Raw genomic sequence first — 17,727 nt, forward strand, 5'->3', positions numbered from 1 at the left:
AAAGCCAACAATAGGAGTGATATATGAAGTAAATTTTGTATATCTATGCGGTAAAGATCTTGGAATCCCGGTAAGAGTAATGCCTATTGCTGAACAACGTTACACAATATATTACTTATCTGCTGACAGTATAAGTTTTGAATTTGCACAAGATTGATGTATAATTCATAAGAGCAAAAACATTTTGCGGGTTACCATTTCTCGAAATGTTCTAGTTAATTACTTTATTTTAAGTATATTTTAGGAACAAGAATTGATCCCTAATCTATTATATTTTTAATATTTTTATTTATTTCCACAAAAATTATCTGGATATAGGATAATTTATCAGATTTGTCCTACATGTCCAAGCAATTTACTTCAAATAATCTTGCATGTTATTATCTTAAACAACTGTTTCTGTCAAAATAAAGAATTTATACGATCATTAATGTTTGTTTTTAGCGACAAATAATGCCCCATTAGTAATTTTAGTGATCCTATTTTTTTATAGAACCTTAATTTATTTTGTAAGTGATAGTTGTAGAGATGTGAAGATTATAACTTAAACTTAATTGATGGTAAAAGTTTAACCATCTATCAGCTAGTTCTCCAAATGTATCTTTAGCTGAATACAGTTGTAATTTTGACAGCTTGCAAATAAATGCGTTTTGTGGAAAACTACTTAATGGTCAAATATGAAATGCATTCTTTAAAATAGATATACAAAAATCAGTTTAGGAGAATTGTAAATTTGTATACATTCGACTTGTTTATATAATTAAAGCATATTGCATTAGTTGAATAATAATTTTACAAATGAACAAAATTTATTAATGCTGTTTTTTTATCTTCATTCTTTAAATGTATCTAATAAAGCAATCAAAAATTTATTTTATTGGCCTTAAGTAGGTAATTACTTGGAAGTAAAAAAGGAACTTATTAATAATTATTATTACCAATATATGTTTTAGTGTCATGACTCGTTTCAAGATCGATTTTCTTTAAGCTAGATCTGAAGGGATTTTTTTAGAACAATTTGGACTAATATTTCGATTCAGAATGCAATTCCAGACTCCAGAAAGAAATGTAATCGTTATCAAATAGTGGACCAATTTTTTAGTGTCAGTTAATGGAGTGATGGTCACCTCACTCCTGATTTAACTTCATATGACGTCATTGTAGGTCATGGATTATGAACCTTTTTTCTAAGATATACACGTATTAACTAGTGCAAATCATTTTTAGTTGAAACTTGCTTCACCTATATTAAATGGTTTATTTGTTTTTACTATTACCAAATACCAGAAGTAGCGAAAAAATATAAACACTTCGTTTTTGCTGCATAAATCAAGGTTTTTGTAAATGCAGTAAAATTGTTACGGTGAAATACTGAAAATCAACAAAAACAAAACACGAAATCTTCCTAACAGTCTTAGAAGCTAAAGTATTACCATCTGACCACAAATTTCGGTCTGCACACTTTTGGACGTTTGCAAGAAACCCGGACATAAACGTGGTGTTCCAGTACAATACGAAAGTGGTCCTGTACACACCTCCAAAAAGGCCCAGAAGTGGTTGGAGGACAAATTGTCTATCTGGCCAAAGAAAATGTGGCCACTCTACTAACCAAATGCCAAAACATTTCACCTCATTTTTTGGGGAGCATGTTGAGTGCAAGACCTGTACCGCCCATCACCAAAATATTAAAAACCTCAAGAACACCGTCAGCTTTCACTAGGATGCCATGTCTGAGGAATACATCTGCATTGGTTACAATGCTTTTCATGGCCACCAAGAAGCCATCATTGATCCCAAAGGGGGATGCACCAATGATTATGCATTATTTTTTTCATAGGAGTAGCTAAGCCATCATATTATTTATTTTTATTTAATGGGCATCTCCTATACCAACTGGTTGCTGAAATACATCTTAATAAAGTTCTAGATTGAAGTGTTAATATTTTTTTTGCACTCGGTAAAATTCAAAATTGACCATAACATTGTACAGAATTGAGATACATAGCTCAGTTTTATATTAGGCGTAGTTTTTGCGCTCTACTGAATGCCCATTCTTATATATATAATTTTAGAAATCTCAAATACCCACAGGAATGTCTCTAAGAATCTTGAACGAGATTTAGATGAGACCGATTTGGAGCTAAATTTATTTTTTGGGACTGATGTATACTAAATTTTGCATTGAGACTGGACATTTATGGGATCCGGGAGGAATTATGGAATATGGTAAAAGAAACTCTTATCAAGATTTCCTCCTGTTTCTGAGCTAGAATTTTGGTCGTTATTGGATAACTGTAAATTATTTTTGGAGTAAGATAACCTACAATTCTCCAAGTTGTACTTAAGAGAAAAAAGAACGTCTTTTTTTTAGTAAATATATTAACTTCTTACTCAAACAATGCCCCAAGATGAACTCAGTTGAACCTCCTTTGGTACTTTTCTTAAGTAGAGTAATGCAGTTGGAAAACTTATTCCTGAGCAAAGGACATAGGAAGGTTTTGTCATGCTTATTTATCATTATGAGCTGTCTTTTGGAAGAATCCTGTAGTAGGCTCCACAGATTGAAGTATACATAGTAGTTTGGGGAAAAGGTGGATGGCAATTAAATTAACTTCCCACATTTTTCTGTTGGGATACCTTTAGTATTCTTGAGCTACTTACTTGTTTGTAGTTAAAGGAAAAAATATTCTTGGCGTAAGACAATATCTACTGAAAAAAATATAATTATTGTTATATTTACATTTCATTGGTATTAGTTTTGATTCAAATCGAGAATTTTGAAGAAATCCGTTTAACAAATTGTGTTTGTAGACAAATAGAGGTCACATAACAATTTTTTTTCTTCGTAACAGTTAAACAAGATACTCAAATTAATTATCTTATTATAATTTTTTCAAATAAACTTTTCTATATTCCAAAAATAAGGTATATTTCCTCTCTCAACAACAAATAAAAAAGTTAATACTTTTTATCATCATCTTGTATCAAATACTTTCTATTCCTTTGAGAATTAAAAGTAAATGAGAAGAAGAGAGGGGAAATTTAGTTTTGATTCTCAATTTCCTAAAAATATTTTACTACTACTTTATTATAATGTTTAACAAGCAAAAAATAAAACGAAAACTGTTTCATTTTATAAGAAAAACTTTTTTTTAAATATGTAATCAAAATGATAAATGATTTCCATTTATCAAATAAGATATTCGTTAAGAAGACAATCAAGGCAGTAAAAGAAAAGAAAAGTTACGAAATTATTAAAAATGTGGGTTTAAAATCCGGAATAAGTTTATCCCTTAATATCATGGGAAGCCTAATATCCATGGACAATAAAGTGTTTTCATCAGATTTAAATTATAAAACTGTATAAGAAAACTACAAAATCTTTTAGATATCTTCTAAATAAGAGATTTGCAGCCATGTTCCTCCGTGTCAGGTGCATTCCCAAGGATATTATTAAGTTTATGAAGCAACCCCAATTACATGCATACAATGTTGTCAAGGCTTAGAAGGTGTCTGACGGGTTGGGACTATCTACAAGAAAGACTTGGGATCGTTCTGAGAGCCACAAATGCATTCTTCAATTCCGGAAGGTCCTGTAGGACATTATCGACGACGACTTCAGCAACTTCATGAAGATCCTGGTTGGGAGGATAAACGTGGACCTACACACAATCAATACCAACGTCCACAGTAATCTGAAGTACAAGAACTACGTCTTGAAGGTCAGAAGGCTATGAAGGTAAAAATAGTTGATCAAAGTTGGAAGGTCCAGAATGCCACTTGCTAGCTCACCGGATCTGAAATCCTTGGCAATTGTATGTGTGTGACGTCTTGGAGAGAGAGTCCAACAAGCGTACACATAACACTGTCGACTCTTTCTCCATTCTCGAGGTAATTGCTAACATCTACAAGGAGCCTCTCATTCAAAGCCTTTACCAGGTTCAGGGCCAGTTTGGAGGCTATGATAGAAGCTGGATTGGGTAAGTTTGATTTGTGAGTTAGTTTTGCGAAATAAATTGTAGCATAAATTATTCTTACAGTTCCCATACTAAAAATCCATCAATTGACTCCAATAAGCTTTTGTTAACCTCTTTTATGAGCGTTATGTCGTTCAGCAGAGCTTGCAAGAGTGATCAATTACCTTAATCTTGTGGTGGATGCTATCTGTCATGCTATGGTTCGCGTCTGTTCTCAACTGGCCTGTGAATTTCACAAATGAAATGTTTGCATCTAAGGAGAATCTCTTCACATACAGGTGACCCATATGGGTGTTGCCCGATGTATTGGTGTGGTACTCTAACTTGTAAAAAAGCATTGGGAAGGCTAAATGAATCAAATGAAGCAAAAGCCGAGGGTTAACAGAATAAGCAAATCTGTTAACATAATTGAGTTGAACAAAGTCCTTGATAATTCACTTTCACGAAATGAGAGAGTTTATAAATTTTATACAAATGCTTTAAATATTTTACAAGCTCCATTTAGTCGTTCAGTTCGACAAAGAGTCATTTTTTAGAAGAACTTATATATCAGAGAGAATGTTAACACCTCTTTTTTTTCATTTATTATTATTTTTATTGACTAAATTAAGTAAATTAATAGTTCTATTGTTTGTTTATATAATTTATGAATAAATATCAAGTCCTTTGAAGAAAAAAGATAAAATGAAATTAGTGTAGAGTTGGATATCCTATTGATTTTTGGTAAGGATGAATTCAGAAATGTTAAAATTTTGCAAATTGTTTTATAATTTTTGGGTAAAGTATTACTTTAAACAAAACACTATGACATAAATTATTTTGACCTTTTACATCTCACTTATATCTAGTCATAAATTCAGGGATAGGAAAACATAGCTTTTGAACCCCCTGATGAATATCTTATGGGTCGTCGGAAGTTGAAGGTGTGTCAAATTAAAAAAATCTAATAACTAATCTGATAAAAAAATAAATTTTCAGATTTATTTTTTTATACAGATTGTCAGAAAAAAAAACAGCAACATTATACCTTAAAAATATTCCAATCAATGATATATTGATATCAAGATATATTTTGATCTAGCCCGCAAATTCAAATAAAGATATTAAAAAAATAAGGTTAAATTTTCCCCCAAAAAAAGTATTTTTTAAATAGACTGTTTTAAATTCTGGGCTGTTATTTTTTTTTGTGCTGAAGCTAACACATAACCTTCTTTGTGAAAATTTGATTAATCAAGTACTAATATGACTACCTGGGCCATTTGGCTTTACGTTTGAGATTTTTTAAAAATATGCTTACCTCTTGATACCTGTTCTACTATCTTTTTACGAAAGAATAATGTCTCTTGGGGTTTCCCATGAATTGTCATCGGAAGGACAGATAGGCTTGATACCAAAAGCTAACAAGGGTCCTGTATACCTGCAGAACTACCGACCGTTATCTATGCAGAATTATATATATATATATTTGTTCTATGAATTGACAAACAATAAATAGTATGATGGACGCATATATGAGTCCAGTTAACACCTCTGTGATCGCTTTATGTTTTACCAAAGCCTTGGATACGTAGGAGATCAGAAGATGTTTCAAAAAATCAACTATGGCTCCTTTTTGTGACTATATGGAAAGGAAATCATCAACAAAGGAGCATTTAACAGCATTAAAGTAATAAAAAAATATTTGACATCTTCTGAGAAATGGTTCAAATATCGATTACTCTCAGGAACGTTGGAAGTCGGGTGCAAATTCTTTAATGAACAGAGTTCATATATATCTCATATGGACTGCTTGATAATTTTGGAACAACAACTGGTAGTGATGAATTTTTAGGACATTATTGTGGGGAAAAGGAAGGCAAAGTCAACGCCATTATGACAAAAACACAACAATTAATATATGCAAAAAGGACTAAGAAGGACTTAACCCTGAAAGACGTCATCCTCATTAACAAATTAACATATCAAAGTAATTAAAGATATGGACTAGTTCTTCATGGAAATGAAGACAATGACAATAACGTTATTTAATTTTTAAATGTTCTTCTGTTTGCTTTTCATATTTTTTTTAGTTTGATAATTTTCTTGTTTTTGCCATTTTTTTAATCCTTAATTTTAGTTTGATAACTTTTATTTTCTTTTAACATTGTTTTTTTTATTTTAATCTTATTTTTTATTTGATGTGCTAAGCCTTTAGTTTATTTTGGTTCGGAATAAATTGACAACATGTGGCCAGACATGTTGTAAAAAAATCCAATATTAATACTCCATAATATTTTTTATAAATTAATAACAGAATGGCAGTAATTATTTCATAATTTTAATGGCATAGCTATTTAAAATTTCACAATTCAAATGAATAGTCGAGTTTTTCAATGACATATAATTTATTTTGAAAGGTATTTATTTTTGAAAAATTATAATCAAAATATTCATGCAGTTGTTTGTAAGCAAATAGTACCGTGTCAACCGGAATTCCATAAAGCCTATATTACTTACAATCGATGCTGGGTTGTAAAAATGAAGTTTTCACTAAATTTATCAGTTCATATGTTGTATGCTTGATTGGGATCCGTAAAAAAAAAACAGGATAAAAATGTTCTTCTTTCCTATCTCTCCATGACAGAGCTCTAAGACATTGCGAATAGCTCTGTTGAGATTGTCCATAATGGCTTATTAATAGCAACGAGAGCTTTCTGCAAGAAGATAGGAATTGGGGATCACAAAAAAATTGTCAGAGAAGACTTCTTCACGGGTTTGGGTCAAGGTGGACCCAAGGAATACTAGTAAGTGATGAAAGAGTTGATAAAGCCGTCGTTGGATGCTGTTATTTAAGGGAATTACTGTTAAGAAAAAAAAAACTCAACACTTGGAAAAAAGGCCATAAAAAATCAAGCTTAGTACAAGAAACCCCACACCGATTTCTGGTCTCCAAATCTGTTGTCCCTTCATCACCGCACTATTTAATGATAAGTTTTATGGAGAGCAAGGCTTGAAAAGTATCCCATCGCAATGTTGATTCCCTGAAGGCCTCTCTTGAAAAGGAATGGGCTGATATATCCCCTGACTACATTATTAAGATGTGCATGGGCTTCGGGTGAGTCACACAACTATTTCATTTTTTATGTGTCATATTACGACTTAAAATATTAATAGCAGTATAAATATATATCAGAGTTTGGTTCATAGCTCTTGATATTATATTTGCTCACTGGTAATATCTTGAATTTCTCTTAAGCTTGAATTTTTTTGGAAAACTAATCCAGAAATTTCAAAAGCTGCAACAAAAAAAAATTCAAGGCATCTGTGGTACTTAAACGATCATAATATAGCCTTGGCATTTTTTGACCCAAAAGTGTCAGCTCAAGAAAAAAGAAATATGTGCAAAGCAATTAACAATTCGGAAAGGCCCATTAATCCATCAAATAAACCAAAGCGAGCAATAATAAACATGAAAAATATTGGGCAATTATCCTTATCAAATTTTATTTCAAAAAACACCATAAACTTTTTTACATATTTGGATATAACAAATAATTTCCCTCAAACTGACCTAAAATTTGGAATTCAAGAGAAGATTTTAAGGCTGCGTGTTCAATCATTAACAACCTACTGGGTGTGAATGATTTGGCTGAAAGAGGAGTTGCTCTCATACAAGAATTCAACTCTTTAATAACTACTGATGCAGAACAGAAACAATATTCATTACAAGTTGTCCAAGACCATCGAAAGAGAGTTCCCGATTCGACAAAAAGTACATTAAGTAGGAAAGATCATTAATTTTTTTTAATAACAACAACACTCATCGTATGAACATAATATTTCGATTGGTCAATTTTTTATCTTGATTGTTCACGAAAAAAATAGGAAATTATTTAAGAAAATAACTTTTTGCATATTTTAAACGAATTCAATGACTTTCTGTAACAAACGAGCTTATTGAACAACCTTTAATAAAGGTTCAAAGCCCCTCTGATAATATTGTTTATTTGTAACAGTAATGATTTGACAATACTGCCGTTTAATTAAAAAAAATAAAGATCGATAATATTCAGTGTATTCAGTACACTCAGATTCAGTGGACCTCTCAAACATTTTGTATTTTTGCTCACACATTCTTGTCAGCTGATTGTAATAAGGACGTTTTCATATAAATAGATTTCAGGATTTTTAATATATTGTTTCCAGATGTAAAACCCCTATTCTGAATATATGTATAATCATTACTATTCCATCTGATCAATAGAAGGAGATAGGAAAAAGAAAAGATTAACTTATATTCTTTCAAAGATAAAAAGGAAATTGATGCTGAGGTCTAGTGGAAGTTTTGACGTGAACTTTCCTTGGAGATTGAATGCCGATTTTACTATGGGAAATTATATATGAACTCGGGATAAAGCGCTGTGAGAAATAGGTTAAAAAAAGTCCTTCACTACTATTCCGTTTATAATACAAAAAAACTAATTTATGAACAAAATAGTATAACTATTGTATAAATGTTATTTCATTATGTAAAACAAATTATAAGAAGATTTAATCATATATGCTAATGGTTGAAAGATAATAAAAAAAGAAGACAAAATATTCGAAAAAAACGTCAATTTTGAAAACTTTAAGTTCGTTGCGCGACCTCTAAAACTTCTTTTGAATGGTTCAAAATTTGTCAATCATCTATTTTTACCCAAATACATATTTTAAGCCTATGACGTCTCAAAATTTCCAAAAAAGTGCAAATTGGACCAGTCTAAAGCACATTTCAGAAAGTTCAATTTTTTTTCTTAAATTTTTTAAAAATATATAAAAATAAATAACTGTCGAAAAAATAATACAGTGTTTTTTTTTGGTTAGAATGAAGAAAAAAACCACTTTAAAAATAAGAAGGTTCCTTGGCATTTGAAAATGAATTTTTTCATTCAGAAGAGGACTCTGCGTTGTCAAGGTGTAATGGATGGATTGGGGAATTAATTTTATCTTGTATCTGGATACATAGATGTATGTCTTTGACTTTGGAAATAGCTGATGGAAGAACATTCATCACTCAATATCAAATGACCGTGCAGGACCTTTGTTTTCCAGCACTCCATGTAAAGATTGCTGAAAATTATTCAACACTATTAGAAATGCTTTTTCGGAATGTCTACAATTATATTACATATTCTGAGATCATTTTATAATTATAAGCCTGAGGTGTGTGGAGAAGAATATTATAATTACCGCAATAATTATATTCGGGGGGGGGGGGTATTAAAAATTAAAAAAGTACTCCTAAATCTAGATGGATAGGGAATGCTTCATTAAATGAATGTTCTGAGCTATCTAGCAAAGCATAAAACTGTAGAAGAACCTGTGATTGCCGAGGATTTTCGTGTTATTTCAATTTTGCCGGTGACAAGATATTGAACGTTCGAATTGAAGATCCCTAGGAGGCATTGGACTGGGCCTTGGAAATCATTCATCAAACACATCAACACATTATCGGAGATTGCAAAAAATACTCAAACTCTTTACAAAGAGAAAATAATTACGAGCTAGTTGTTAGTTTAAACACAAATTTGCTCTTATTGTTATATGTTTGTTTCTTATTGATTTTAGAGACTAATGTGTTTAGATTAGATATTTGAGTATTTGATATTTTTATGCCTTAATCTGGTCATGAAATTTTTAACTATAATGTTTAGTTATATTTTTGTAAATGCATCTTCACCAGAAAAGATAATTATAATTTTTATAGATTATTTGCTGTCTAAATAAAGGTTAAAAACAAAAAAAAGATTGTATGAAATATTAAGTCTTGACTATTATAATGTGTCACTTTTAAACCGAAAAAAAAGATGCTGGTTATATAGTATACATAAAATTCCCCACGTCAAAAAAAAGTTCCTAGAGTTTGTATACCTTAAATTAAAGTCCTTTCTTTAGAAGATTTCCCAGATATTTTTTCTCTTTCTTTATTTTATCTAGATATCGTGTACAGTGACCTTGACTACAGCAATAGCGCACAATTATAACATTAAGAAACACTATCTAGGCAATCACTTTATTATTTTTTTTGTACAGGACTACCTTCAAATACTTTTTAGTTCAAGCAAAAAAAGGAACATATTCCTAATTGCCTTAATTTGATTACTAATATGATACAGTTTTGATCCATGAGGTCATAAGCAATGCCAAAATTCAAATAATATGATATTCACTCATAACCAGATCTCAGCTTGTGAAAAACTAAATAAGGTCTTTTTACATTTAATTGGAATTTGCAAGTATTTATTTGAATATATATATAAAACTAACAGAAATATCTGAGCTCTTTCAGATTTTTTAAAGTTTCATTCAACAAATTAAACTTTATGACCTCTTTTTAAAGATATAAAAGGGACAAAATCAAATAATGTAATTTTAAAAAAGTTGCTTATAATCTTTAGAAGTTATTTTTCATCAACAAAATTGATAACTTTATTTATCTGATATACTTTCATTTCTAACAGCCTTTCAAAAGTTATTAAGAGTTATAAAGGATAATTTTGGGCCGTGCAGAATTATTTACCAATTTTTGTTCAGAACATATCGCAGACAATAATGACATTTCGAATGACTTGAGAAACAATTATTCATACATTTTTAGAATAATAAAATAATTTGTGATCAAATTTAATCAATGTAGCCACCATTTGACTCAATGAGACAGGTCAGGCGACGTCTGAAGCTGCCACAGACTTGCTGGATGTAATCGGCGTCCATGGAGGCCCAGGCCTTGTTGACAGCAGCCTTTAAGGTATTTATGTTCTTGTGTCGTTTTTTGCAGGCCTTGGTTTCCACGTGCGCCTAGATAGAGAAGTCTAGTGGGTTCATATCTGGGCTCTGAGGAGGCCAGTAGTCCTTGGGCCAAATCTTTATGTTGTCCTTGAGCCACTCCTGAGCTTTCTTGGAAGCGTGGGCGGGTGCTCCATCTTGTTGAAAACCCCAAGGAGAGTTGCCGACTATGGATTTGATCCACGGAAGGACCTTGGCTTCATGGCCTTCCCGTTAGAGGCCACAAGCCCCAACATCATCACCGAAGCAGGGTGCTTTGTTTTTGCCACATAGCGGTGCTTATCTTGCACATCGCCAAAGCTCACAACACGGTCATTTTGCCTGTTGAAAATAGGATCGACTGTAAAAGTTTTCTCATCTGAAAAAATGATGATGCGTCCAGATGAGCTCTTGATATCATTCAAGATTTTCTGGCACGCTCAAGTCTGACTTCTTGCTGACGTTCAGTTAGCAGAGAGTGTTCAGTACGCCTCAGGGACTTTCCTCCAGTCCTTTTCAATGCCCTTGAAACAGTTGATCTCGACGTTCCCATCTTTCTGGCGATGTCGGCAATGGACCTGTTGGGAGTCCTCTTGAACACTGCCTTTACTTGCCTTGTTGAGACAGTGGGCTTCCTGCCAGCCCCAGGGGAATGCTTGAGATCACCCCAGCCTCCAAGGGCTTGGAAACGTTGTAAATTGTCTTCAACGAGGTCCCAACCTGTTCCTTAATGTTGTTATGAGGCACTCCCGCTCGGAGGAGGGCTGCAATTTCGATCCTCTTTGTTTCCTGATTGGACATGGTCTCACATGTGAAAGTTGTTACGCTCTCACAGGAAGGATTTTTCTTTATTTTAACAGTAACAATACGAAACAATCAGATTGTTTGCCACCAAACCTCTTAAAAAGTATATTTATATCATCGTTAAATAATTTTACACGGCCCGGTATGTTAGATATATACTATTAAACATCATTTCACTCTTAATTTGAAGCAAAATTTTGATTATTTAAAACAAAAGAAGTTAAAAACACATTGAAAGATTGATTTTTTTGAACAAAAATGTATATCTTTATTTGATCATATGCAATTATGGATTTGCCCAATTTCAAATGATCAGGCACCTTGTTTGACAGTTTTGTTGGAAAAACAATGGAACAACGTAGCAAAATGGTTAGGCACTCTTAAAAAATTATTTTTTTGAATTCAATGTGCATAGGTTTGATACTTAGTCGTTTTTAGAGAAGGACATATACTTGACCTATGGACCTCAAAGTTCATCCTCGGTTAGATGGAGTAATTTAATACTATAATGTTTACTTGTACTTAATCTGAACAACTCTATCAACACAAGTAAAGAAATAATCAAAAAAGCAAAGCTGTAAAATGTATTTACATTGTTTTTATTCACTTATAGAAAAGTGTCGAATAAATTTTTTTTTTATACAAAGTTAAAAGATTTGAAAAAGTATTTTATTAGGTAAAAAGGATATTTCATTATCAGCAAATATATTCTGCTCTTTTTTTTCGGCTTTAAAAAATTAAATTTGATTTTTTTGTTACTTCGATTAATTTTTATGATTTTGCGTCCCATAACTTAAAGTCATATTGTCTTACTCAGGAGTTACCTGCGTTACAACAAACATAATTATGTTTTATAATAGTTGGTGAATTAATTCAACAACCATTATTTTCTTACAAATGACCTTAGTAATGTGTAACTCACTTTCTTTAAGTGCGATCGACTTAAACTGTTTGGAATTAGAAAGATAAGCTTTCGTTCTAAAAAAATAGTCATACAGATTTTTTTACAGCTGGAAAGAGAATATTGGCCATGTTTAACATTTTTTTTTTAAACAAGGCGATAATGTAAGCTGGAATAATATACTTTATACTATACTGTAACAACCAAACATGCTGTATTTTGGTTTTGAGGATTCCGTTCTGGTAATTTTGAAATCAAAGTTGCACGAGAGTCTGGAAGGACCATTGTCAAAAATATTGTTAAAGTAATGAAGTTGGTCGAGTTCTACTTTTTTGTAAGCACTGTTTTGATTCCAAAGGAGACACATTAATGTAAAAAATTAAAAATCCACTAAAAATAAAGGATTTCTTTTCTCCACTCCTAATTTTATTCTAGTAGTTTTGAATCTAAGGCTCTGCAAGTTTATCTAGACAGATTTTTTTTCTAAAAAGTCGATACATAATTTATTTTTTAAAAGTCATTAAAAAAATGTAAAAACAAACATCATCAATCCAAATATTTGACTATACGACTATGTGTTATACAGTAATGGAAAAGTTGGGAATAACTGTATCGGACTTAGAAAAAGTAAAAAAAGTCCTGAGACTTACCTCTAAGTAGTCATTAAAGTACGCATAATTGATCAGGATGATATTCTACATAGAAAATTTGCTGATATCATCAACGTTGGGTTGACCTTAAAGGCCTCCATGATGTCGTCAGGCTTCACTTTGGTGGGTCTTCCATTCTTGGATTTGTCCTCAAGGTTGTCCCCATCAGCCAAACGATTTTTGACCAGACAGACTCTAGCATTACCGACGTTTAATGCCTTCATGATGTCCAAGGTGCTCTTTTCAAAAATAATCTTAACTTAAAGATTGATTTTGCAACACCTATTCAAAACTGTACTTTTAGAAGGTGTTTCTATATCCAGTGTTTTACAAAAATATTGGAAATTTTGTAGCTATTGCTTTTTTTATGTTGAGTAAAGGACATGTTGCAATCGTTCCCGGTTGCCCTTAATTTAAAAAAAATATATAATTAGAGAAAGTTTTTTTTAGAGGGCAAAGAAAAAGCGGTAGTGAGACATATGCTATTACTAAATTAAAACCCTTGTTAATAACAACAGCTTCTTTTATGATACTGGATGAAGATTATGAATCACGACTTTAAAGAAGAGAACCTCTAGATTTAAAATAGCCTTAACCAAGGGTTGATTTTGTGGATTCTGTTCTAATATTTTGATGTCAATGATACACATCTCTCTGAAAGGCCCATTGTAATAAATGTGTGTAAAATAATTAAAGCAGTCGAGGTAAACTTTCATGGCGAGTAATGTTTTCATGGCCTTGGAGATAAAAATATATGCAAATAGTTGTCATATCATTGTTTGAATATGCTACGTTTAATAAGAAAATAAATTGATTTCAAATTATGAATTAATGGACTTTTTGCCTCTGCATATATTTAGTTGTTTTTCTTATTAGTATGGGATTGCTATGTGAGCCTAGGCATATTTATACTGTAGTTTTAATGCATTTACGAAGGTTGTAAAGAGAAAGGTTGCTTTAGTAGGGTTCATTACTAATTTTATTGTTATTGCTATTATTTTACTAAGTAGCCTCGTTGCAGTATAATTATTAAGTTGAAATAAATAAACAATTATATTTATTTATTATTTTATAAAAGAGTTTTACAACGTGAACAATACCTTATAGTACGCACATATAAGTAATGTATCCAAGGCAGCAATTAATATTCTATATAATACTACTTTGGTGATTTATAGACCCGCTCCTTATTACTAAACACATTTTGACACAATCAATAAGGGGTTTGTAGTAGTGTTGTGACAGTCCTTTTATTTTTTTGTCTATTCCAGTCTTAGAACCGATCCTATCTTTCCTTGGGACTGGTCCTGAAGCTCTCTGTCCTTCAGACTGTAATTCCTATAACTATTTCAAAAAATAAGAAATAATATTTGCCGACGACATCAAGAATAAAACTTTATAAATTTATATGACGGAATCTGGCTGGACTGAACAGAAGATAACTTCAGTTTTGAGTCTTTAGGACGTACATAACACTATCAACAGGATCATTCAAGTAAAGCCAGACTACCTTTAACAGCATCCTGATCAATAAAGGAAATAAGTAAAGGTTTGAAATTTTATTTACATATCTATTAATACAAAAGAAAAAAATCATTGAATGAATATGCTATTTCTGTAAATAATTCACTCGATACTAGACCTGAAGTATTTTTAGGCCTCGACAACGTTACAGGGGAGACTTTGCTCCAGTACTTGATGATGGAGCACTTCAACGATTCGATACTGTTCATTAAATTCATTTTGGCTTTCATACTGTTAATAGGGATATGTCTTTTTAAGAGGGAGTATGACTTCGTCCTCAGGTCAGCGGTTATGGCCATGGACTCTGTTGCACAACTAACTTGGCCATTTTTGGCCAAAACGTTTTGGAGTCTCAAGAGATGCCTTCATGCATCCGTTCAGACGTAAGATTAATCTGGGAATCCATTTTTTTTTTTATCATTTCAGGATGTTTTTGGTTTTTCTATTATATATCTTGATGTTCGCTGGCCTGTGTCCCACGCCAGCCAATTTGATTATTGTATCCCTCTGATTCTCTTTCATTGTACAAACTTATTTTGAATTAAAAGTTGAGGAACTAACTTAAAGCTATATCTCAACCTCTCGCTATAAAATTGAAATAACCAAATTAAATGCCACCGTTATTGTTCGGGATGTAGTTAAATATATTCTGGATTTACCTGAGCCACTTTGTGGAATAGGCACTTAGTAAGTGCAAAAACTCTTCCCAAATCAAAATGAATTACCTGGTGTACTTCAACATATTTTTTTAGTTATGGTCGATTATGCACTTTCTACGTTTTGTAATAACTTAATCTTGATCTTTGAAAATTTATTGGTCTCTTACTAGGAGAAGGATATAGAAGGATACTAAGGAAGAAAGGAAGAGGGAACAGACAAAGATCTCATAATGATCTTGTACCCCCCCACATGCTTGAGTATTTTAAATGTATACTCGCTAAATTTCTGACGGATCTGTTGAACTCTCTTGATTTAAATGTTTGATAACTAGGGGCTTTGAAAAAAAAAATCTCTATCCTCACTAAGCTATTTTTGAAGATTTTTGGCTAGTAATGTAAGTTTTGAAATTTTTCGCCCATTGTCCGCTCACACTACTCAACATGTATGTATATACTAAATACAATAATTTTATTGCAATAATTACTATTTTAACAAACAAGGGAAAATTATTTACAAGTTGTTAATAGATTAATAAAAAAAGTTTTGATATTTTTGTACTCTTTTTATTAATATATTTGATCAAAACAATTTACAATTTTTAAATAGAAAAAATCCTCGTAAACATGTTTTTTATAAAGCATATAAATATAAATATTTCTTGTATATCATAATACATATGTTATTTTTGCATTGTGAAAGGGGTGCAAAGGAAAAATTTACACACTCATACAATACAAGGCTCTCTGGTGGTTAGTGACGGATTTTCAAAATCTGGATGCTGCACAGACTGTATTTTTATAGATTAAGTAGGAAAGAAAGTGGAAAAGTATGAGAACATCGAAAAGAAAAATGGCTGTGACATAAAATATTTAATATATATATATTTTTTTCCTAAATCAATGTAATTAAATACTTGGTAAAATAAATATAAATTTAGATATTATAAAAAATGGAAAAAAATGAAAAACAAAGGATACAATACGAAATTCTTGCATCAAAGTGCTGAGATAAAGAGGGGACAAACAACACGTTTTTCATCTTTTTCTTTTAAATAGGAATTGGTAGGCCCTTTGTTTGCAAAACGTTGTTTAAACGTGCAATGACTTTACTCTTTTTGAAACCAGACTTTCAAGCCCATACGGAATAGTTTTATTTTTTTATTAATCATTCTTTGGATCCCCGTAATAAAGATTTTAAAAGGCATCTTTAAACAGAGACGAAGTTGATACTATTCAATCTGAAGGTTCAAGAGTAACCACATGGATTGTAGGAAAACAGCTTTAACCATGTATATTAGTTGGATTGTCTAAGGAGAAGTTTAAAATGTATGAAGAGAGGACTCTAAATCTGTTTTACAAAAAAAAGCCAATAAATAGGTGCAGTTAAAAAGTTCAGCGTATTTTTTTTTCATTTTCTTTCGAAAATAAAATAAACATAGTTAAGATTATCCGATTTAAATAGTTACAAACGGTTTTCTGGCTAATTTTCAGTTTCTGCCCTATGAAATAAGTGCTCACATGCCAGTCCACCTTGAGGATTTGAATTATTTGATCGACAATTTACACATCCATATTAACAGTACAGAATCGTTGGAACCATCACTTTGCAGTTTGATTCAATACTGTATTGGTTCCATAAACAGCACCCATTTTTTTGCCTCGTTGCTCTGCTTTTCACATTGTTTGTAGTAATACCAAAGAATGTATTGAATTTTCTCTTTTTTTACTTACATTCTGGAAAGCTTTAACACACAACTGGGCCGACAAGACACAAAACTGTATTTGAACATTTTTAAATTGTAGGATTCACCTTTAAAAATACTTTTTCATACAATATATTAATCTTGATATATAAATCACTAAATACATCTAGTGAAGAACGCTTAAATATTTTACTTAACCTAATATGAATGCAGATAACCTAAAGTACACTATTGGAAGCACTCAAAGTGGCAACCATATAGCCCAGATGATCTTCATAATGCGCTTTAGTTACATGCTCAGATGAAGGAGATATTTTAAGAACGCCAAAGAAGGATAGAGTTGATGAAAGCAGCTGTCGACTGGCCTTAGATAGAAATAGATTTGTATTTCTTTCTATAAGTGAGTTATTCCATAGTATCAATAGATAGGCCTACATTAAAATAGATCATGCCTCTATACGTGAATCCTGTGTTTTTATCCGTAAGATGATTACGCACCATACCAATGGTGACATAATCAAATAGAGTAATAGTTTACGGGGTTTGATATACTGTTGTAGAATATAATATTTTTTAAAGATATATCATACAAAAAATATTTAAGGCATTCAATACTAATATGCAAGCTCTAAAAGTATGTAGTTTTACACCTTGTATGAGGAAAAAAAAATACTTGACCATTATTAAAATCTGTAGCAGTGTTAATTTCGTTTTGTTTTATTA

This window comes from Lepeophtheirus salmonis, chromosome Z (assembly GCF_016086655.4).
Source record: "Lepeophtheirus salmonis chromosome Z, UVic_Lsal_1.4, whole genome shotgun sequence".
Classification (NCBI taxonomy): Eukaryota; Metazoa; Arthropoda; class Copepoda; order Siphonostomatoida; family Caligidae; genus Lepeophtheirus; species Lepeophtheirus salmonis.